Source organism: Podarcis raffonei, chromosome 7 (assembly GCF_027172205.1).
Source record: "Podarcis raffonei isolate rPodRaf1 chromosome 7, rPodRaf1.pri, whole genome shotgun sequence".
Classification (NCBI taxonomy): Eukaryota; Metazoa; Chordata; class Lepidosauria; order Squamata; family Lacertidae; genus Podarcis; species Podarcis raffonei.
The window spans coordinates 30534925-30557911 of record NC_070608.1 but is presented as its reverse complement, the minus strand read 5'-3'; the positions used below and the strand labels follow the sequence as shown (position 1 = coordinate 30557911).

The window sequence follows — 22987 nt, the reverse complement described above, 5'->3', positions numbered from 1 at the left end:
TAACCTGAAGTGTATGTAACCTGAAGTGTATGTAACCCGAGGTACCACTGTACCAACTCTTTTGGTGCGAGTTGTGAAAAATGAAAATTCAGCGCAAAGGGCCAAAAATAAGGCTACCAATAGCATAGTGCCTTCACGCAAATTACGAGTGAGATGAAGGTTACTCACGCTTAAAGCAGACCCACTGAAATTAATGAGCCTAGCTCCAAGGTTCACAGTTTTGCTCTCAGCATGACTAAGCCTGGCAATAACTCAACAGAAATGAGAAAGATTGAACAGATTTCTGCTAAAACGCTGCGGAAACCTTATTGCAAACAGTTGGGACTGCAGCAGATATCTACAGCAACCACGCGAGAGGCCTACGTAGCCTTTCCTCGAAAACGCTCTGCAGGGAGCAATCGCTTTTTCCCAAGCACTCTTGCTTCTTGCTCAGCCTGCGAACGAGGCTCAAGGATCACAAGTTCTGCATTCCACAGCTACTCCGGTTTGCAACTCGCAGGTGCAAATGGATGGATCCCGGCTAAAGCGCACAGATCATCAGCTCCTCTCCCGCCCCCTCGTAAATAGATCCTCGGGGGAGCCCGGAGAGAAGTTAAGAGGGGAGGGGAGATTTTCGCGGAGCAGCCCATCGAGCATCCGAAGCCGGGGTGAAGTCTGAGGGAGGGAAGGCAGGGAATCTCCTTTGGCACGCCAAGCCTCGCCGGTTTCCCGGAGATGGAAGCTTTTAGCAATGAGAGGCGCGAAGCTTCCCCACGCCCTCATTTATCCATCCCTGCCTCATTCATCTATCGCGGTGGGGGGGGGGGTTTGCCTTTCCACCCACCCCCAGTAAGAGCTGAATGCGGTGATCCGGAGTGGGGGAGGGAGGAAGAGGAGGAGCACGATGACTTCATGCAGCCGGAGCGCCGTGAATTTGGGATCAGCAGCTGCAGCTGCACGTTGGGGAGGCAATGACAGCGGGAGCTCCGCCCGGGCGTTTGTCCAAAGCACCCCCGGCGTAATCTTTTTCCAAAATAAAAAAGACACCCCCCTCCTTTGCAAATAAACCACCACCCGCAACAACCTGCAGGGGGCGGAGAGTTGCCCAAAAGCTGAGAAGGTTCAGCCGCAGTGCGAGGGGGGAAAGAGGAGACGATGCGCTGAATCGGCCGTCGGGGAGGTGAGTAGATGTGTAAGATACAAACACACACCCTTTTCGCCGCCGCCGCTGCCACTTCAGCAAAGGGAGGCGCAACACGTGCGGAACCGACGGTGTGGGCGAGACAGCCTCGCTTGCTGGGCCGAGCGCCCCGTGGTGGGGGCTGGAGAAGCTGCTGCGGAGAGATCGGGGATGCTCCTCTGCTGGCATCCGAGCGGGGCTCCCCCTGTCCCACGCCCGCCTCTCCGCTGCTGTCGAGTGACAGCAGGGGCCCTAAGCTGCTGAGAATTGGGGTCGGAGGGGGGACTTTGACTTGGAAGGGTTGCCCGGCCCTCTGGTTTCGGGGGTCCCCCTCCCTCCTCTCCTTATGTCTTCCAAACAGGCTTGCGCGCAGAGCGAGCCGCCTCCTCGAGGGGCAGCGCTTGTTTTCTCGCCTTCCTAAAAATAGCCCGGAGTGGCTGGGGACGGGAGGGGGGCCGCTGCCTCTCCTCGGACCAGGACCGGCGTGACGGCGGCTCCTTTGCTTCCTCTTCTCCTCCCCAGGACGTGCGTAAAGAAGGGGCACCCGTTGGGGTTTGTGGCGCTCCGGCGGGATGGAATAAACGACGGACCTACGCGCCAGTGTGGTGGACTGCTAAGGGATGACGCCTAAACTATGGGACATGTGACAGCTCTACTTCAGTTTACTTAAAGGTAGGCCAAAATATGATGGCAGGGGTTGGGGGTCAGGCTGGTTGGAGGGGCGGGGGGGGGGTGGTCATTTACTGCTCCTGGGTCCTGGACACTCCTGGTTCTCCCCACACAGCCCCGGGGCTTATTGGGAGCTGCTCTTAAAAGGTGCTACCATGTGTCTTCCCACCCCACCCCCAAACACAAGCAGCCATTTTAATGTCATGCACATACAGTTACACAGCTGGTAGTTGAGAAATGTCAGTAACAACAGTGAGGCCCATGAAGAACTAGTTGTGATGTGTCAAGATATGAACCAGTTCTGTATCAGAGTCCAAAAAGAGAAGCAATCTAATATTGAGCCTGTTTTGGATCATAACCCAAAATATATGCTTTCTGTCCTTTGTGCTACTAACCCTCTTCTGTGTGATTGTTCATTTTTTAAAAAATGGCTTAAAGGATTAGGTTCTCTAAAGGATGACATTTGCTACGTAACACCCATATGGACCCTTGATTTGAATCTCTCTTCTTCAACCACAGGAAAGGTGTCAGGCAGCAGCCCCCATATTTGCTGTTGGATGCCTTCAGTGTTTCAAGCATTTGGCTGAATAAAAACCCACAAACGGGTGGGTTGCGTAGTAATCGATCATTTCCCTCCAGTAATGGAAAATCCTTCCTGCCTGAAATGTGGGTTTTGTGCCAGAATGTGCAATGTGTTATGCCAATAGTCTGCTGAATGCCATGGAAGCATCCTTTATGCTTGCTGGAACCGAATTAATGGGCATTTTGTTCTTTTTAGCAAATGCGGAAAAGAAGGAAGTGCTTGCTGTGGGCCTTTCCAAGTTCTACCCCCACATGCTACTAATTTAAGTGATAAATATAGGTTAAAATCAACACTACTGCTTGTTCAAGAGAGAGACTGCCAGTCAAGTCATCTATCTTGTTTGATTAAAATTAGGAATGATGCGTATCAAAGTGGTCACTGCCTGCAGAAATAGGCTCAAAGTGTCCCATCCTCTCCTGTTTAGCATGGCAAACTTGGACTTTTGAAGGTTTCTGTATATAGTAGCATAGATGACCTGTTTGAAGACCCAAATACATCATTGCTATAGTTTGGCATCTTTTGCTTTCCTTGGTGTACATTCCATCTTGTGAGCAACTGAGAAACTGTTTTAAAATAGAATCTATGTTTGACAGGTGTGAATCTTGGTTAAGAGCCTAATTGTCCACAGTTCTTGGATATGTACTGCTTCTCAACTATCAGAATGATCTCGGTATTTAAGTAATCTTTCCCCCCCAAGTAGATATTTTCACAGAGGGTTACATTTATGAAGCAGTTGAGAAGAACACACAACGCGTTAAGGAGATAATTGTGGCTCATTTAGTAATCGGTTTACTAAACCACTGATGACTACTAAAAATCTAAGGGAGGGGAATCAACATTTAGAATTCTCAGTTATTTTCTGATGAGGCTCTTATGGTTGTAGCTGCTGTGTGACATGCAGAAATTACTAGAGCCTCATCAGGAGGTCACTTTCCCAGAATAAGGTAACATCATTTCAGCTTCCTAGATAATTTGGGAATATCTTGGTCTTGTGACAGAGGTAAACTTTAAGCTTCACAATTTCTGGAATGAGATTTTAAAATGTATCCCTTTCAGACTTTTCTGGTAATTGACATACCCTTTTATTATGCAGAAGGGATGCGGGTAGCACTGTGGGTTAAACCACTGTGCTGCTTGGGCTTGCCGATTGGAAGGTTGGTGATTCGAGGCCCCATGACAGGGTGAGTTCCCGTTGTTTGGTCCCAGGTTCTGCCAGCCTAGCAGTTCGAAAGCACACAGTGCAAGTAGATAAATAGGTACCGCTCCGGCGGGAAGGTAAACAGCGTTTTCGTGCGCTGCTCTGGCTTCGCCAGAAGCAGCTTAGTCATCCTGGCAACATGACCCAGAAAAACTGTTTGTGAAATCGGACAAACGCCAGCTCCCTCAGCCTGTAAAGCGAGATGAGCGCCACAACCCCAGAGTCATTCGCGACTGGACTTAATTGTCAGGGGTCCCTTTACCCTTTACCTTTTATTATGCATGTGCCCCATTCTAGCTCTGAGCACTTTGGAAGTATCTTGATTGTTGAAGGCTGGTTTAGGGAAACTGGCCTTTGAGATGTTGCTGCACTCTCAGATTCCACCAGCACCAGCCAACATGGCCATTGATGAGGGTTTGTGCAAGTTATAACTCTCTAGCATTTCTGATCCCTGATTTAAGGACACACTTTAATGCCCTGTTTTGAGGAAGGTCCTTCATTCACATTTTTCAAATGATTGCAGTGCCTTAGACCACAAATGTGTGTGTTTTAAGAAACTTTGGACTCTAAACTCATTGCAAATCATCCTAGAATTTTCAATATCCAGTTAGTCAGTGATGTCAAATGCAGTGAAGAATAAGCCAATTTAAAAATTAAGAGGATAGGCCTACAAAATAGGTATCCATTGCTAAAGCATAGAAGAACTCTGCATTCAACACATGTGTGCAGCAGTACACACCTGCATACCACATTTCTTAGTTCATATTGACACAAATTCCATATGTGTTCATTCACACCAACATGTACAGACTCATTGAACATGAAAATCTCTGAAAGAAATCATGAATATAATAAACAAATGAAGCTACGTATTATTGGACAACCTTAGAGAACCACTGCCAATCAGTGTAGACAGCTCTGACCTAGATTGACCATTCTGACTCAAGATAAGGAAACTTCCTATGTTCCTCCTTTATTCTTGGATCACCTTGAGGAGATCCTTTATCTTTCTTTAGACCCTTGGGACTGCAATTCCAGTTCTTCACCATTCATTGTGCTTATTCCTTGGAATTGTTGCATTTAGATATTGTAGTTCTGCAGCCAGACACGGAATAGTGAAGGAGCATTAACTGCTTTGTACATTCTCCTATATAGGAGCCATCTTGTTTAGCCCAAGTAAATCTTGGTGATGGCTTGTGGGTGAACCACATGTTGTTGGCATCCACATGTTGTTGTTCCATTGAGAGACAGTGGAGTGTGCCTCCAGGGGTGAAGTCAAACCACTGTGTTAGCAGCACTGATGTGACCTCTCCAGGGCACAAGCCTGGGCAGTGTGTATGGAGGTCCTGGGCTGCCCAGACAATAAGACCCCCCTCTTGGCCTCAATGATGTGGTCCTAAGGAAAGCAGAGCAATACATTTGGCACCAGCTTGACTGCAGGAGTTGCCAGAAGACGGCATATGAGGTGCCATCAAATTGTAGGGACTCCACTCTCATTTCCTCCTTAGCCTTCTCCTGAAGATATTCCGCAAGGCAGGGGAAGTTTAGAATCAGAGTTTTCCTGCTCCTAGAACTTCCCATGTTAATGAGCTCCATCTGCCCCTCATTTCCCTCTACAGCACATGCAGAAACTGCCTCCTTGACCATTGGACCTACTGTTGGTCTTATCCGCTCAATCCACCAGAGCCTGTCTTCTCATGCAGGGGATGTCCTTAACTCACCAAGAGAGACCCATCAACCACCCTAACCTGCTTCAGTCAGCCAGTCAAAGCTGTCTTGGTAGTACTATTTTTGTCCCCAGCAGTGGGCAGGGGGAAATGGAGTGTGTCAGGCGAAGACATGATCTACAGGATTCCCCCCTACATCATGGCCTTGAAAGAGATCCAAAACTATATCCATCCTGGGGCTGTCATACTAATTTTCCTTCCATTTGGAGTGGGAGCAGGAAGGAAAAGAAAAAGTTGCCCTCAGCTGGTCTAAAGGTAAAAGGACCCCTGACCATTAAGTCCAATCGCGAACGACTCTGGGGTTGCCGCACCCATCTTGTTTTACTGGCCAAGGGAACCGACGTTTGTCCACAGACAGCTTCTGGGTCATGTGGCCAGCATGACTAAGCTGCTTCTGTTCTGGCGAACCAGAGCAACACATGGAAACGCCGTTTACCTTCCTGCCGCAGCGGTACCTATTTATCTACTTGCACTTTGCTGTGCTTTCAAACTGCTAGGTTGACAGGAGGTGGGACTGAACAATGGGAGCTCACCCTATCGCGGGGATTCGAACTGCCGACCTTCTGATCAGCAAGCCCTAGGCTCTGTGGTTTGGACCACAGGGCCACCTGCATCCCCATTCAGCTGGTCTACAGCTAGCCAAAAATAGTCTTGCTAGAGTAGGAGATGGACTGGAACTATGGGAGGTCCTTTCTGTTCTTCCTCTTCTGTGGTAGGCTACCTCAGCTGTTTTAGCAGCAGTCTATGGTGGTTTTGCTGCTGTCTTTAAGCAAGGCTTGTCCTGATTTTCGTTCTGCATGAAATAATGATTTACCTCAGCCACCTATAGGTTGGTATCTTGCATTGTGCTCATGGAGCTTCAGCTTAGCAATAGCCTTTACCATCAGTGGTGTTTTCTGCACCATCATTCCTTCTGTATCACTGCTTGGGCAACTGGCCTTGTGAGTTTATTTCTTCAGCTTGCTGGGTTCTGGAATGAGCAGACCAGGAAAACTGTTGTACTTTCAGTAGCTGTGCGGAAGAGGATTTTGGCTGGTGTAATCTGGCATTGTCATGCAGTTTTTGACAGGGTGCTTAGACTTGCACCTCCTGAAATTGCTTCTTCTATGAACTGTTAGAAGTAAGCAATCCTGATGATCCATTGCAACTGATTCAATCCTACTGGTTTGGCATTGCAAGCTTGAGAATGCCTACAGAGTTGCCATCGGGGCTGTTGTGCCTTTAAGTGGCAAGGCAGTCAGAACTGGGAATGAGACATGCCAGCAACAGCTGCATCTGTTGGATTTGCTGCCTGCTCTGCAGCTATTACAGAAGCGCCACCAGACAAAAAAGCAGCAACGTTAGCAGTAAGTTCTTCATTGTGGTCTGTCTTGAGAGAGCAAATGTTGCTGTGGCTTTTATGGCAAGCTGTTTGTTGGTAGAGCTGATACCAACATGAAATGGTTTATCTCCATCTGCTGTCTGCCTTTCAACATGGAAACTAATTTATTGGGCAGAGTGGCCAAGATTCATATGAAAGTTGAGGAGGAATCCACTGCAGCCTTTGCTGTGCTTACCTGTAAACTGTATTGATTGGTTGTAAAGGAGGATGAAGGTACACCTCAGAATAGTTAAGCTACACATGTTTGCCTAGGAATTGACATGTAGGGGTATATAGCTTTTAATGGCATAACCACTTGAGAGGAAAGTTAACTGGCTTTTGCCTTCCCCACCCATCCCAATTCAGGGTGAAATTCTTCTGCCTTAGAATACTGCTTCCATGGCTGCATTTTATTTTTTTAAAAAAGGAAAAGCTAAAACTGTGTGAGTTATGTAGCTTAGCCCCAAAGAAATGGGTCTCTCTAAAGAGATGAGCTGAAAGGAAGAATTGGGGGGAGTGGGGTGCTGATTTAATTCTGTTCTCATAAAAATGCTCCCACAACCTGACATGCCTCAGAGGGTAGAGTTGTCTTTTGGAAGCAGATGTTAGCGTGGGAGGCAATTACAGCCGATATGGAGAAGCTACTTCACACAGTGAGGAGGAGAAAAATATAGAGGTGTTTGTGGGAGGACAAAGAGGCAAAGTCATCTTGCATGGAAAGAAAGAGGCATTAATTAGTGTGGGAAGATAGCAAGTAAGTCTTCAGCTACTCTTGCATGCCTGCCTATGTTAAATGTTAAAGCTATTCCAGACAGAAATTGTTTTCTTCTTCCCTGTGCTGTAATGCATTTATCGCCCATTTACCCGTTACCCACCTTCCCTCCATTTAGGCAAATGGATCTTGGTGGAAAGCTTTTCCTTACCCTGCCCCATTTTTGTGGGGCCAGGGAGAGAAGGTTAGAGCTGGGAAGCACATTTGGTGCGCTCCTTTGTGACTTGGCTGCTTCCACCAAGAAGTGAGTGTGCCCAGCTAAAAAGAACACCAGGCTAAGGTACCTGCTTAGTGCTCGTGAACTGGAAGATGTGAACCATGAATTGCAAGTGAGCTTTGAGTGGTTGTCCTGCAAGTCTCTGCATCAATACATGACATAGTGCAGGATCCTGATTTCTTTTCCTCTCTCCAATGCTTTATCTTTCTGTGGAAAACGTTCTGTTTCCTAAGTTCATATTGGAAACAATGAATGAATGCCAATTGCCAATAATATTAAGTGAGCTTGGTAGTTTCAGTGTTTTAAGCTTTATTAAATGCAAGTAAAATAGACATGCTAAATTAGGTAACAGTCTAGGGTACCAGAATTCGTTTTGATTTAGACTGAAAAATTTCCATTGCAAATTCCCCTGTAATATACCAGGAAAAGACTCCCAATTTAAAATATATTTATCTATCTATATATGATGCTGATATGTATGTGTATAAGCGCTGAGGTTATGTCACATTGGTAGTGAAAGAAAGCAAGGAGTGTATCAAACTCTTTTTCATATATTTCTTGCATATCACGTTGCTGAACTTACAGCTACAGAGACTTTGGGGAGATGGAGTTTCTCCAGCCATAGCTGCTGGCTCCCTCTACATAGCATAGGCATATCTTGAAAGGACTTCACAAATCTTTGTGCAGTGTTTTGAGGGCTGCAGATTTTAGGGTGCCTTCCTCTCTTGCTACTGCACCTGAAACTATTGTTCTAACTTCTATAATTCAGCATCTTGTTCTAAGAGCCCCATACTGTATTTGGGGAGCTGAAACATACAGTACTTGGCTCCCAATAGTACATGCTTTTTGTAACCATGATCCTTGTGATACTCTGCTCAAAACAGCCTTGATTTAATGAACCTAAGTACAAGTTATTGACTTAGCTCTGCTGAATATTATCCACTTGTTAATCTATGGTGCTTGTTTTAAAAGGAATCTAAAATAGCAGAGGTCTGAACTGATCCATTTTTGTCATCTTTCCCCCTCCCTCAATTTACAGTTGTCCTTGTACTAACCTTGAACATAACAGTGAGTTTTAAAACATACATTGCAGTTTCAGATTGATCATTTAAGCCATGCATCTCCTCATTTTGTATGGCTAAATAGAATGGGTGATTGAATAATACTTCCTTCTCTTTCCCTCCCCACTACCATGCTGTTCACATATTCTGCATATTTAATTTTATTTTCTGCTGAGCAAAACACATTGCTGCAATACTCTTCCTTTTTTCTTTTTGTTGTGTAGGATGGCGTAAGTAGGTGCTGATGTTGACACAGCATTTTGTGCAGTCAAAGAGCTGTTTGTGTTTGCTAGAGAAAAGAAAGTAATGTTTCACAACAATGGAGATGGGAAGGGGCCTGTACTGGATATCACTTAATGAGGATTCTAGCCTAACCAAGGCATGTCTACTCTAAAGTAAGCCCCCAGTTTAGCTTGCTTCTGAGTAGACATGAATAGGGTTGTACTGTTCATTACATTTTTGTGCATGCAAGTTTGGAACAACCTAGGGTAAAAAAAGGAGTGAATTTGTCACTAATGGTGCTTCTCATGCATTCTGCTGATTGGAAGTACAAGATTGTATTCAATAGTGATAGAGGAGAGAGCAAGGGGTTTCAGATTGATAAACACAGAATCAATATGGTTTTACATTAACAGCAGGCTTTTGTTCCTCTAAAGATAGGTGCTTAGATCTGATCTAACTGCAGAAGCCCTTAGCAACCTTAGTTCCAGGTGTTCAATGATTGGTTATGGTTCCTGTGGAATTTTTGGAATTCACTGCTGTCAAGATATGCCAGTTATCTCTAGTTTAGAAGACTTTAAAAGAGGATTACAAATTCATGAAGAATAAGTATTGTCAATGGTGCCAGTCATGATGATTTTATGAGTCATCCCTGTTTGGAGGCAACATGTCTCTGAGAATCAGTTGCTGAGGTGTGTCAGAGGGAGTGGGCTGTTGTCTTGATGCCCCACTTACGGACTTCCCAGAGGAATCTGGCTGGCCACAGTGGGAGATGGGATGCAAAAACTAAACAGACCACTGGGCACATCCAGCAGAGTTCATCCTATGTTCTCTTGCTGGGGGTCTTTCCTAGAGATGTGGAGATCCAGGAGGAAAAACCTGGAAAAATGGTAGGAAATTGGTTTCTCTCCCCACCCCCCAACTTTTCCAGTTTTTTTTCTGGGCCTTGATATCACTAGCTATGCCACATCTATGGGTTTGTTTTTTTTAAAAAAGTTCACACCTAAAATGAATATGACAAAGTTACTGAAAATAAGCTGAGCACTCATCCAAGACCAGAGGCTGTGGCTGACTATTGGATATAGGCCTGCTGCGGCGTAATATGTGAAATGGTCCTTAGTGCCAAGGTATCATCATGCAGAACACCAGCCATTGGCAGACTTGAAGGTTGCAGGTTCTAATTCATTTTTTTACACAGCTCTAAATTCAAAATAGTCACTTGGGGTGGATGGAGCAAGATTCACACTGGGGGGGGGTGCGGGTTTCAGTGGGTGGAGCTAAGTATCCATGGCACTCCATGAGCTGGGTGGGCAGACTGCAGGTTTGGAAGATCTGCTTTGTTTTTTACTAGAACTCAGAGTCTTACCAACCAGAACCAAACAGTTGTTCAGATGGGAAGCTAGGAACTAAGGAACCAGGTGTCTCTGGGTTCAGGCTCTGTCCAGGAGTTTGTGATCAGTTCCAGCACCAAGCTCATAATTCCTGTCACACAAAAATCCACTTATGGTTTTCCGGTGGGCAAGCTCTGTGTGTGTTGCCTTCTATTTGTTAGAAATTTGAGAGTCAGAAATCCTTGCTGATCTTCTGCGAACAACTTGAAGACCTATTGGTAGACCCTAGTCTACCATCTTCCCACCCTTGCCATGAGTCATAGCTGTAGCTGAGTAACTGAAGATCAGGGATTTTAATTGGCTAATTAAGAGGAGGGGCCCTTTTAGTTGTTGCTATTGATCAGGAAATCTTTCTAATCTACTGCAGATTACCCAGCAGAAAACCCTGGGTTTTTTCCAGCCCTGCTGTACACTACTATCCTGAAAAAAATTGCATCATTATCTCCAACATGTATTGCAGATTGTGCCCTGAAATTTACTGTGTGTTCGGCCCAGGAAAGTTCATTCTCAAATTAAGGTCTCTGAAAGTCAAGGGAAGGCTCTGATTAATCTCTAGCAATTCAAAAGACTGTATTCAAATAGGTGAGATTTTAAAGAGAGTCTTATTTTATATGGGGACTTTGTATTGTTCTGGAGCTTTGCATCATGAGTGGTGTGCTTAAACTGAGACCAGAGTGCACTGGAGGCAAAACTGGGTTTGGATATTAAGCACATACTTGTGGTTAGATGTGGATTTCGTTTGGATTGGAAGCCCTCTGGTAGTATCCCAGCAACTCTGCTGGAGCTGAAGGGCTTGTTGCGTAGGAAAGAGCAAAAATCTATTCTGTGCTGCTCCAGAGGTCAGGACTATATGTCAAGGGCTCAAGGTACAGGATGGTAGATTTCAGTTGAACATGAAGGGGAAATGTCTTAATGGTAAGAGGAGTTTGAACATGGAGACGGTTGCCTAGCAGGAGATGATATTCCCTCTCTCACTAGCAATATCCACACAGAGGCTTCACAGACATCTATTGGGGTGCCCTTGCTCTGGATTTCCTACATTGAACAGGAGGCTGAATTAGATGGCTTACAAGTCTTCCCCACACACTGCCCTTAGAGCTTGCAGCTAATATTATGTGGCCAACATTATCCTGATTTTTAATAATGGTCACAACTCTTCATTTCTACTAGAGTGGTTCCATTTCAGAAAGCCACGTGACTTTTATTAGATTCTGCTCCTTGTTTAGAGTACAGCTGTTTTCTTTGAACACAGAGAATATGTGAAAATAATTATGTATGTGTATATATTATTGCTGAGTATCCTTGAAATGCATCCAGATTGAATAGAAGATGGGAAATATAAGACATTTGCAAAATATTGACACTTGGAGGGGAAAAATTGTCGGCTACACTATAATACTTGTAAAATCAATCCTAAAGCTCAGATCTATGGTGCTGCTGGAAAAGACGGAAAAGAAAGGGCAAAGTCTCCCTCCTCTGAGCCCTTATCCCCCTGTGGAACCAACCATAAGTGTGATTAGTTGAGAAACTGCTGCCAGCAGCGTTCCTACTGCTAGTGATAAGGATCGGTCGTTGTAATAGCACCATACATGGGTCAACTGAACCCAAAGCTGCTTGTTAACTTTGTCACTCCAGTGTTCACTGGCTGGGATTAAGATTACTCTGATGTTAGATTAATAATTTTTTAATGCCATGATGCATGACCAAAACATTATTTAGGATTTTCTCTAAATTAAATAACATTGAAGCTGTGTTCAACACCTGACATTAACCTATTACAGGGGCCACCAGCCTTTTTTGGACCAGTGGGCACATTTCAGATTTTGAGAACATTGTAGGTACCAGTCACACACACACAAGCTGTCATTTGGAGCATGCCATAGCGCAACAGGGCTACCGCAGGGGGTGGGGCATAGCATGACACAGAATTACAGACAACACAGTCATTGCTGCTTCTCTTCCCACCCTACCCCCCAGAACAACCTCATGCTTACCGTAGGAAGTCAGTGATGTCCTGCTGGTCCTGACTGTGCAGATATAACTGCTAAAGGCAGTGCCAACCCTAAACCCAAAGCCAGGGAGACATTCCTAAGCCTGTTTGCAAAATTTTAGCACTCTGCCTTTGCTGTTTAGAGAGGGGATTCTTTAACATCCACCTGCACTTACGTATTAGTATTAAGTATTAGTATTTGCGGAAATTAGCTTCCTAGGGAGTACTTGATCTCTGACAAACCCACCACAGGAAAGATGCATTCTGGTTGCTAGAAAAAAAGGAAGGGCAAGCTATGGGTATTCCAGTGGTTACTAGAAAATAAGAGAGAAGCAGGAGAAGTGCACTAAAGGAAAGGGGGAAATACAAACTGTTTAGGACTCCAGGGATTCCTATTGCCTGGTTTCCAAGCAACTCGGTCGTCAGTGACAGCTCTGACTTCACTCATTCGCTAAAAACACTGAAAGGCATGAGCAGTCGGGCTGCATCATTTCACAGAAATTGCTTAGAAGGGTACCTGTACATTTTGCTTCCTAACGTTATTTCTAGGAGGGCTAGGGACTTGCATATATATATATATATATATATATATATATATATATATATATATATACACACACACACACACACACACACACACACAGTATATAAAACAACAGAAGCTCAGAGTCTGGACCCGTGCCTGGGAGCACCAATGAAAGACTTGGGCGTCAAGTTGGTAACTCCAGCCTATAATGAAAAAGCTGCCTTGATGACATTTGTTATGGTTGCATGATGCAACATGACATTGCATTCTCCTGGTTTGCAAACGTTCAAAATTTATTGATTCCTCAGTCAAGCATCTTTTGCTGTGATGCCTTGTTGTACTCTTTTTGGTGCCTCCTAAAAGTGCTCTTGTTTAGGCTAGCCTACCCAGACATGTGAGGTGGCGCTGAGCCTAGGGCTTGCCGATCGGAAGGTTGGCAGTTCGAATCCCCGTGACAGGGTGAGCTCCCGTTGTTCAGTGCCTGCTCCTGCCAACGTAGGACTTCGAAAGCACGTCAAAGTGCAAGTAGATGAATAGGTACCATTCCGGCAGGAAGGTAAATGATGTTTCAGTGCACTGCTCTGCTTTCTCCAGAAGCGGCTTAGTCATGCTGGCCACATGACCCAGAAAAACTGTCTGTGGACGAACGGCGGCTCCCTCGGCCAGTAAAGCGAGGTGAATGCCGCAACCCCAGAGTCGTTCGCAACTGGACTTAACTGTCAGGGGTCCTTTACCTTTACCCAGACATGTAAAGTTGACATATATTTTAATCTGCATTTTTAACATATGGTTTTTACTTACGCTGTATTGTAGTGATACTGTCGTCCAGAGTTTCCCCTCTCTGTCACTGCAGGGTGTTTCTATCGTCCCTTCCAAGGTTTTTAAAGCTCTTGAGATTCCCAAGGTTGCAGTTCTGTGCACAGTGGAGGATATTTATTTCCTGTCATGGTTTGGTAAAGATGCAATCCACTAAAGCTTCAAGAGCTAATTTTAATTTATCTAGACTGGTTTTCTCTCTAGGGGGAGCTTCGTGCAGAAGGAAATGCTGAATATGATTGACTTGCATGCATACGGTTTCCACTGCTACTGCTGCTATGAGTCTTGCTGAGGGTGGGATGGAAAGGTTCTATTGAGGCTGTCATGTTTATCGATGGCCTGTCTGCAATTCCACTTAAATAACTTAAGTCTAGTCGTGCTAAAATAAATGACAGGCGGACTATACCCCAAGTTTTCAGTTGTTTGTGATGACCATGTCTGATTACTGAACGAACTCCACTGGTTGAGCAGGAATAATTCTCTGACTTTACACACTTAACACTTGATCCAATAATGCTATAGACATTCTAATTAGACAAACCACTCTTGGTAGACAATGAAATGCATCAATATTAGTTGTCACCGTGTCAATTCTATTCACAGAGAACATTTATGGCTCATCTTATTCCACATTAATATCAGTCACCAGCTTTTGTTGCTTGTAACACCCTTTTCTTCTAGGAATAATAAGCTTCAAATCCTGGAAAGGAGCAAACCCTAGTTAGTGTTTACCTGTGATTAACTTTGGTGTGGTCATTCCAAATAGCCATGGGTGAGTCAAGCTGAAGCAGACAGAGAAGAGGGAATGTGATCCTTCAAGCCATGTCTCCTGCTCCTGTGGTGTTGCATCTGTACAAGCCAATAGAAGTGGAGGTCAGAGGCAGGAAAGGGACCCTTGGGAATACGGAGAACACAAGAAGAGCCTGATGGAGCAGGCCAATGGCCCATCTAGTCCAGCATCCTGTTCTCACAGTGGCCAACCAGATGCCTAAAGCGAAGCCCACAAAGCAGGACCAGAGTGCAACAGCACGTTGCCCAGTTGTGATTCCTAGCAACGGATACTCAGCTCATGAATCTCTTAAAGTCATCCAAATTGGTGGTCATCACCACTTCTTGGGGCAGCAAATTCCTTTAACTAAGCATTGTTGATGTTATGTACTGAAGTTCTCACCCTGGGCCAGCAGGGGGATACTGTAGATAGTTTTCACTCAGGTCCACATATGCAAATAAGGGATTGAAAGTGACATTAAGTGATTGGATAGTTACAGAAAATGGTTACTGTTGCGTTCTAGTGGAGCTCTATATAAGCAGGCTGGCTGAACCCTTCAGTTCTGTTCTGGCCTGTGAATAAACAAGAGCTGTTTGAAGAATCGCTGTGTCGTCTGATATGTTCACCCACAACTTAACAGTTGAATCCTCCTATCAAAATGGCTGCTTAGTGGAAAGGTTGGCTCTGATAAGAGAACTCATCCCGTTATCCCAACCATGAGCCTATGATAAGGAATTTGTATAACCCAAGTGTACACGTCTTCCTGTCTCATGACTGTATATGCCGTCAAGTAGCTGTACACTACAGTCATACCTCGGGTTGCAAACGCTGTGGGTTGCGGGTTTTCAGGTTGAGGACCGCGCCGAACCCGGAAGTACTGGAATGGGCTACTTCCGGGTGTCAGTGATCGCGCATGCACAGAAGTACAAAATGACGTCATGCGCAGAAGCGCCAAATTGTATCACACACGTTCGCAGACACGGCGCTGTGGGTTGCGAACACTGTGGGTTGCGAACGTGCCTCCCGCATGGACCACGTTCGCAACCCGAGGTATGACTGTATTGCCGAAACATGGTTCTACCAAAGCCACGCTGCTGTTTTCTCGGTAAGGCTTGTTCTTCTATATTCTACCACATAACAAGTATGCAACGAAATGCTTCAATTGAGAAATCTGTCTTTTCTTTGTTGGTAATGGGGAGTTTCCCCTCACCCCTTTCCGGCCTTGTGTGGTGCACTTGCTAGATGAGAGTGGATGAGGGAAAGCTTGGCAACAGTCAAACAGAAAATAGAGCGACACTCATTAAATCATAGAAGAATTAGAGCATGTAGAAATTTCAGTCTCTCTTTGGAAGAAAAAGTGGGTTGAGAGTACACATGGAAAAAAGATTGAATGAACAACAAGCTTCGGCTCAGAATTTTAAGTAACCTCCCTTTGTAATAGTTTCTACAGGCGAGTTCTAGTGCTGGAAGTGCTTGGATGGTCAAACAGAATAACAGTAGAAAATTCCAACAAGAATATAGTGCTCTCGTATTCTGCCTCATGCTTCACAGTGACCCGTCAAAGAAATATGTTGTTCATTGTTGATAACTGTTGTCAGTGTGGGCATGTAGGATGTGAAAGCAACATGAATTACATGGGGAGGGGCAGTGTTATATTATTCTCAACACATGCTACATTACAAAGCTACATGGCATGATCAAGGGCGTGAATTATGCAGTATCATAATGTGGTGTTAATGTTAAGCAATGCAATAGCAAGAGGGCATGAAAGAGCTGCTGGTGACAAATGCAAGAAATGAGCTGGCAATGTCAGGTCTGGCAGGCACAATGGATGGGGCTGATGGGGCGCATTTGGCTTGAATGGTCACAAATGCAGGTTCAATTATTTGAAGGGAGAATGGGCGACCTACTCACTGTTAGGCAACACTGTATTTAGAAATACTTTAGCTGAAGATAAACTGCAATCATTTGTCTTCCACTATTTGTATTGTAGGCACTTATTTAATGTCATAACGTTTTGTTTTTATCTTGGAAGAACCCAGAGCCTTTACAAATGTTTCAGCTTTGGCACTTCCATTTCTGAGATGAAAGGCAACCAGTCTTTAGCACTGAGTTGAAACAAGCAACAATCAGGTTTCTGCAGATTGCCATTTGTTCTGATTTATCACTAAAGAGAGTGTTTTCTGGGGGAAAGCGGGGCAAAGGCAAAAGTGCTCGGACCCATGGCCTAGAAAGCATGGGGCAAATGGAAAACCACACAGACTCATGCTTTCTAGGCAAAGGGCAAGTGGAAGTGTGTATGAGCCCTCTAGAAAAAAAATTCATTTTAAGATTAGGTGTGGGGAGGGAGACAGTATTCCCGCATGTCATAAATATGTCCTGCCTCAGTCCTAAGTGACGTGGGGGAGTAAGATTCATTTGCATTGTTTTCTAATTTCCATATTTTTTTTAGGTCTGTGGCCCTCATAACTCATTTGAACTCTGCCTATATTGGAGAGAACACCAACCCTTTGGTCACAATCCCTTTTTTTGAAAGTTCCCTATTTTAAAGATGATAATACTGTTCTGGAAACATTTCCTCTGGGCAAGGAATTCCCATTTGTTCACCCATAGTGCTTCAGAGGCATTATAGTGGTATGACCACTTTATTCTTGTGAGTCTTCTGGTGTACCTGACTAAATTCAACCCATGATGATGCTCATAAAGGGAAAGTCACATATTTAATCTTATGTCCAATCTGGCCTGAATGCCACATTTATCTATAGCTCTCCTTTTGGAGCAAATTGTGCCTTCCTGCGATCCCACTTAAAGGCTGTTAACTAGCCTGTTTGTGCAGCACCAAAAAATGTGTTACCATTTCATTTAATCAGAAGGGCAAATCTTCTTCCCAAGCAGATCAGTTTAATGGCAGAGTTGTATAGTGTATATGTCATAAAGGATAAAAATAGTGCTGTCATGCAAGTAGTTTTTGATTTCACATTTAGCAGCAGTATAAAAGTATGACCAGGCCCAATATTTAGTCTCGACTGCTCTCTCCTAGATATTTGTTGCATGTAAGGTCATCTCAGCAGGTTTATCTAGCTTCTCATTTGAGGGTCTGATTTCTGCTTTTTTCAGTCTTTTTTGAGAGAGGGCAGTAAAACAGAGACTAAAAATAATATGGATATTAGAGTTTTTGCTGTTGGAACCTGTTCCAATGTACTGTATTGTGTAACCCTTGAGTCAGCATTCGGGACCAGGTTCAGTATCTAGAGGATATTCTTATATTACATTCTGGGACTCCAGTTTGAATGTCTATAAGTAGCAGCCTTCCCACAATACACACCCACTCATAAGCCATGTGGAAGCAGTGTTGTTTATTCAGCTAACAGTGGATCACCAAGAGATCAACAATACAGGCAGCAGCACTCATGGCAAGAGAGAACTTCAGCAGGTAGCACTGGGGTCCATTGACAGCAGGGTAACTCTAATCATCTTCTTCTAGGCTGATTTCAGCAATAGTATTTTCAGCCTGTAGTGATCCAGCCAGTAACTCCTAGAATCCTCTAACCGACACAATCTGCAGGGGACCAGTTCATCAGTCATATTCACAGGAAATACAAGCTGGGCATGGGGGAGCAGGCAGCCAACCCTTATGCACAGTGCTGGTCTTTAAGACAGCATAGCTTCTTCCTGGAAAGAAATGGTGTGTAGGGCTTGGATCTATGCAAGTCTCCAGCTGTTAAACTCAAGATCTGTTTTTCCTTTGGCTACATTCCATATGCCAGCTTCCCTACAGCCTGTGTTTGTGTTTTTAGAAGACCTTGTTCACCACAAGTGATCTTTAAAGTAGAGTGATAAGTACTGGCAACTTGAGATGCCCAAATCTAGCTAGTATGGACTTCCCTAGCCTTTTTCTTTTTTCTATTGCCATCGTCCATTTTTAATGATGTGTCAAAGGAATTTCACTAGGATGCAGGGAGATTTTATTCGATTGAAATGTTAGTTTTATTCGTGTTACCTCAGTAACAAATATTGATCAGTTTCCAGCTGATGCTACAATCTCTATGCTGTGAAAGCACACACCATTACTGTACTGAAGCCAAGCAGATCTGGCTCTTTTCGGTCCTCAAATGGGAGACCAGCTGAGCACAGCAGCCTGAGTTCCATCGTGTAAAAAAGGCTGGGTATAAATGTAATAAATGGTGGTTTGGATCCTAACTAGACACCTGCAGACAGAAGGGCTCCTTCTATACATGGATGGGATTCAGATCCAGTGGAGTTTCACATTAGGGAGAGGCCGTTTCTGCCGATCCTTCCACTGTCTTCCAATGCTGTTCTAGATGGGGCCATACCTTCCAGAGCAGATTGTCAGGAGTAAAAGGGCCATCAGAGGGAAGGGGGAATAGGTGAAAATTCCCTCTCCCTCTCTTTTGCCAGTGGAAATATCCCAAGAGCAGAACCGTATTCAGGGGAAGGTTGTGCAAAGGTTGAGAAAGCAACCAGCCTTTACTTTAGGGCATACTGGCAGAGCAGGACTTTCTCTCTATCCTCTCCCCACCATGCACCCCTGCACCCTTCTCAGATCTGCCCCAGAGGGTCTGGAGAATCCCTGGGAAAGCGTACAAGGGGAGGGGAGATCATTTTGTTGGGCTTGAAGAAACGCTTGCAGTGGAACGATCCCCTTAGCGCTACATTGAACTCAACCCAATGTAATTCCATTAAACTTTGGCCTTTAGTTTTTACAGGAAAGCAGGTGTAATATTTGTCCCATTCCCCCAGCCTGCCCCCCCAAATATATATATACACAGAAACATTCCCACATCATGCTGTTCATGTGATGTTGAACTCATGTAGAGCTTAATGTATATCTTTCGGCTTGTACAAACGCCAATTAATTCAGCAGTTGGATTTGCTGCCCTTTAAAAAGTTACGTCTACGTGGGCTTGTTTGTGTCACCCTTTTCCTTTTCTGAATGGGAGCCACTTCAAACAAAGCTGCTCTTCAAATAGTTCTGTAGTGAGGAAGTAGCATGTGTGCCAAGCAAGGTCCCATTCAGCTGTCAGTATCTTTCTTGCAATGGAAAAGCTTTTATGATGGGTGTGTGTGTATGTTTTCCCTTCTCCTTTCCTTTTGGTGCAAGACAGAAAACGATTTACTCCATGAGTGAATTAATATATGAAATATACTCTAGAAGTAAATGTGTGAGGTATAATGCACATGTAAATTAATATGTGGAATACAGTTAATATTGCTCATAATTCACCCTAATGGTTGATTACTCTTTGCAGACTGATTTTTATACATGTTTACTCAAGAGAGTCCGTGTGTTTCAGTGGTTAGAAAGTTCAACTTGGACCTTGCACATCAGGGTTCAAATTTCCACTCAGCCATGAAGCTCACTATGTGACCTTGGACCTCTCACCTTAACCTACCTTTCAGGGGTGTTGTGAGGATAAAATGGGGTGAGGGGAGAACCACGTAAGCCATCTTGAGCTACTTAAATGAAAGGTGAGATATAAATGTAATGATAAAGTGGGAGGAAAGGTCACACTGATTTCAGTGGGGCTCTCAGCCAAGATTTGCATCCTCTTGTTTGCTTGCAGCTAAATGGTGTTATATGTGCATGAGATATGAATCAATAGGCCTGCTTTGGTAGTTCCTGTGAATACTACAGAGAATGTTCCTGGATATAATTGTGCTTAATCACACACTTGACCACACAGCGCTGTGAGAGCTCAGCAGTGTTTGCTGTTGGAAACATTCAAGTGAAGAGGGAGAATTGATTTTCCTGCAGCTTTTGAATGCTATGGCCCTGCCATACATTTTTCAGTAGGCTAATGCAGAAACACAGAAAGGAGCGTAGTTGAGCTGCCTCGGACCACTGGTCTATCTGGCTCAGTATTGGCTAGAACTGACTAGAAGTAGCCTTTCAAAGGTTAAGACATGGGCAACTCCTCATCCTTCCTACAGATGCTGCAGATTGAACCTGGAGACTTTTGCATGCAAGTCATGTACTCTGCCACTCAGCTACAGCCCCTTTCTGCATCACTGCAATGTGGGACAACAGAAGGGACAGGTGTCTCAGTATATCAAGGCAAATGTTACAAAGTGAGTTCAGTTGCATTGGAGGTGTAGCTCTGGCCGGCAGCCATGATTATGGAGGGCCAATCACTTGCGGCAGTGCATGGACGTATTTGGGTTGCAAATGAAGCAGCCCCTAACTATCCTTACTGGGCACATTCTAACGTCTATATAAGAACTGCCAGATCCTCTTATAGATGTAGCAAACAGTCTCCTTCAGTGCTTCATGCACCTAATCAAAGTGGAAGTGCAGAAGGGGGTCTAGTAGCATTTCAGATCCCCCTAAAGCGAGAACCTTTGAAAGTGTATAAACAGACTTGCCTTATTTGAATGGAACCCTGCCCACCTCCTACAACCTCCCGGTAGCTCAATGATAACTGAGTTCTGAAAGTAGATTAGCATGGTGGGCTTTCTTGGCCTTGTCCCAAACACGACCAGACAGTGAGGATAAACAACTGGATTTTCAGTTCTTTATTGGCAAAGCGTTCAGTTCATCAGCTCCTAACGTACAAGAATACAACAACACTGCCCCGCTAACTAGCTGCCTAGGCACCTGCAACTATGCTGGTAGCTTCTGTTTTGATGGTAGATGTTTATACACCCACCATGCCTTTTAATCCAGGCAAGCAAGGGCCATTTCAGCCAGGCAACAGCCCGCAAAGAGGGTATGGAGCAGGTCTGATGTGGCCTGAAGGGGGCCAGATAGAGTGAGCTACATTTGGCTCTTGAGAATGAGGTTCTCTATCCCTGGTGTAGACCATATGGAGCTTAGGTGGACCAGTGCTCTGATTCATCAGGCAGCTTCCTATGCTCTCATGCTGCCCAATACTCAGTACTTCCAGATGAGTGGTATGTGCATTACGATATTAACAACTTCCATGTGGTCCACAATTATGTCAGAAGCATGCTTGTTCCCGAGAGACACTGATCTTTTACTCGTAGCTTCTAAATGGGAAGATACAGTCAGTCATCCATCTTGGCAGCCAAAGTCCAGGGCTGGAGGAAGGGAAGAAAAGGCCTGCCTTGGCATGCTTGCCAGACCTCCAACAGCTGCCCTAACACTGTGCTATTCTTTCCATCTAGCAGAAGTTCCATCTTCACTGCCAGGACTTAGAAAATAGCTCAATACAGGGACCTTTTTGACAGCAATAAAAAAAAAGCAAAACAGCCCGATGTAGCAGACGGGCAGGAATACAATATCTAGCATCAAGCAGCAGGTTGTGAAGACATTGGCTGTTAATTTGCAACACCATGTTGTATCTGCATTATTTATTTTGAGCTGCTGACAGTGGAAGGCTAAAAATGTTCTGCTCATATGAAATCGGTTTCAGGTAGATCAGTTGCGGAGTGGCATAGAGGCCAATGGGTATATCGAGCAACAAGATAAATCACCGGGGGGGGGCACTCCTGACAATTAGTTAGTCATATGTGAGCATGAAATAGACTCTGCATGGAAGTGTCATTAGAGAAGCTGATTTGCTTCATTTTTGCCATGCTGAAATTATCCCAGAGAAAAAGATGTATTCTGACTTTGTACTCCATGCCCATGCTTAGAAATATTACCTAAATAGTACAGACACGTACTGGTTTTAATATTCCCTTTGCGCCATGGAAATTTGAGCTAGGTGTCTCTTAATAGAGCATTGTATCCATCCTCACAAAGCTATAGGAAGGAACTAGTCAGGAGTGTGGGGGAATTCCTGGTGATTCCATGTACCTTCCCTCATCGGCTCTGGAGCAGATTTAGGAGTATGTGGGAGGAGGGGGAATAAACAGAAATTTTCTCCCTCCCCTGTTCTGTTGGCAGATTCCTTCCATCAGGGGACAGAAAACATAGGATACCACCCATAATTCCCAAGATTCTTGGGATGTTGCAACAGTTAAGCTGTTATAAATTCTATATATAAGTTTGCAGTATGTTGAGTCACTTGCCGGAAGATAGGATGACATAATTAGGGTAAGACCAGCTGCCTTCAGTTTTTGCCTGTGTTTTTCGACTGGTACACATATATTTTCAGATGGACGCCATCTGTGTCCATCACTGTGGTGGGAACTTTAATGATCCGTGTAATAATGAAGCAGTAAACTTACTTCTGCTGGAAACGGACCTAAAAAGGCTGATGAAATAATAATTGTCTTAACTAGGCTGTGTAGTTGCATAACAGCAGAAGCGGAGAGGCTTAGACTTTACCCTAGCTGGTGGAAAAAAACAAAACAAAATCCCACTGTCTTCAGTTATAACAGAATGTCCAGGATACAGGTGTGTAGATAAGTGACAAGCAAGCTGTTTGTTCTAAAGAAAAATGTCCAAGTGAGGCATAAGCCTCTCTGAGCAGGTATTCTTTATGTATTTCTTCTATCTGTACACACAGAATAAGAAGACAGGAAGCTGTCTTATGCTGAGTTGGACCATTTGTCCATCTAGCTCTGACTGGCAGCTATTCTCTCTTTTTTTAATCGTTTTTAT

At 44.4% G+C, this 22987-nt stretch overlaps 1 protein-coding gene across 2 annotated transcripts in view; it reads left to right on the top strand.

Annotated features, from left to right (window-relative positions):
* Window positions 1-887: 887 nt before the first annotated feature.
* PKIA (cAMP-dependent protein kinase inhibitor alpha) overlaps window positions 888-22987 on the top strand; it is a 36227-nt gene continuing 14127 nt past the window's right edge. The window contains exons 1-3 of one of the 2 annotated variants that reach the window (XM_053395796.1): window positions 888-1159; window positions 1682-1831; window positions 2348-2433. The gene's annotated coding sequence lies outside the window, so the exon portion shown is untranslated. The remainder of the gene's footprint in view (window positions 1160-1681; window positions 1832-2347; window positions 2434-22987) is intronic. The other variant, XM_053395795.1, reaches the window with a different exon arrangement.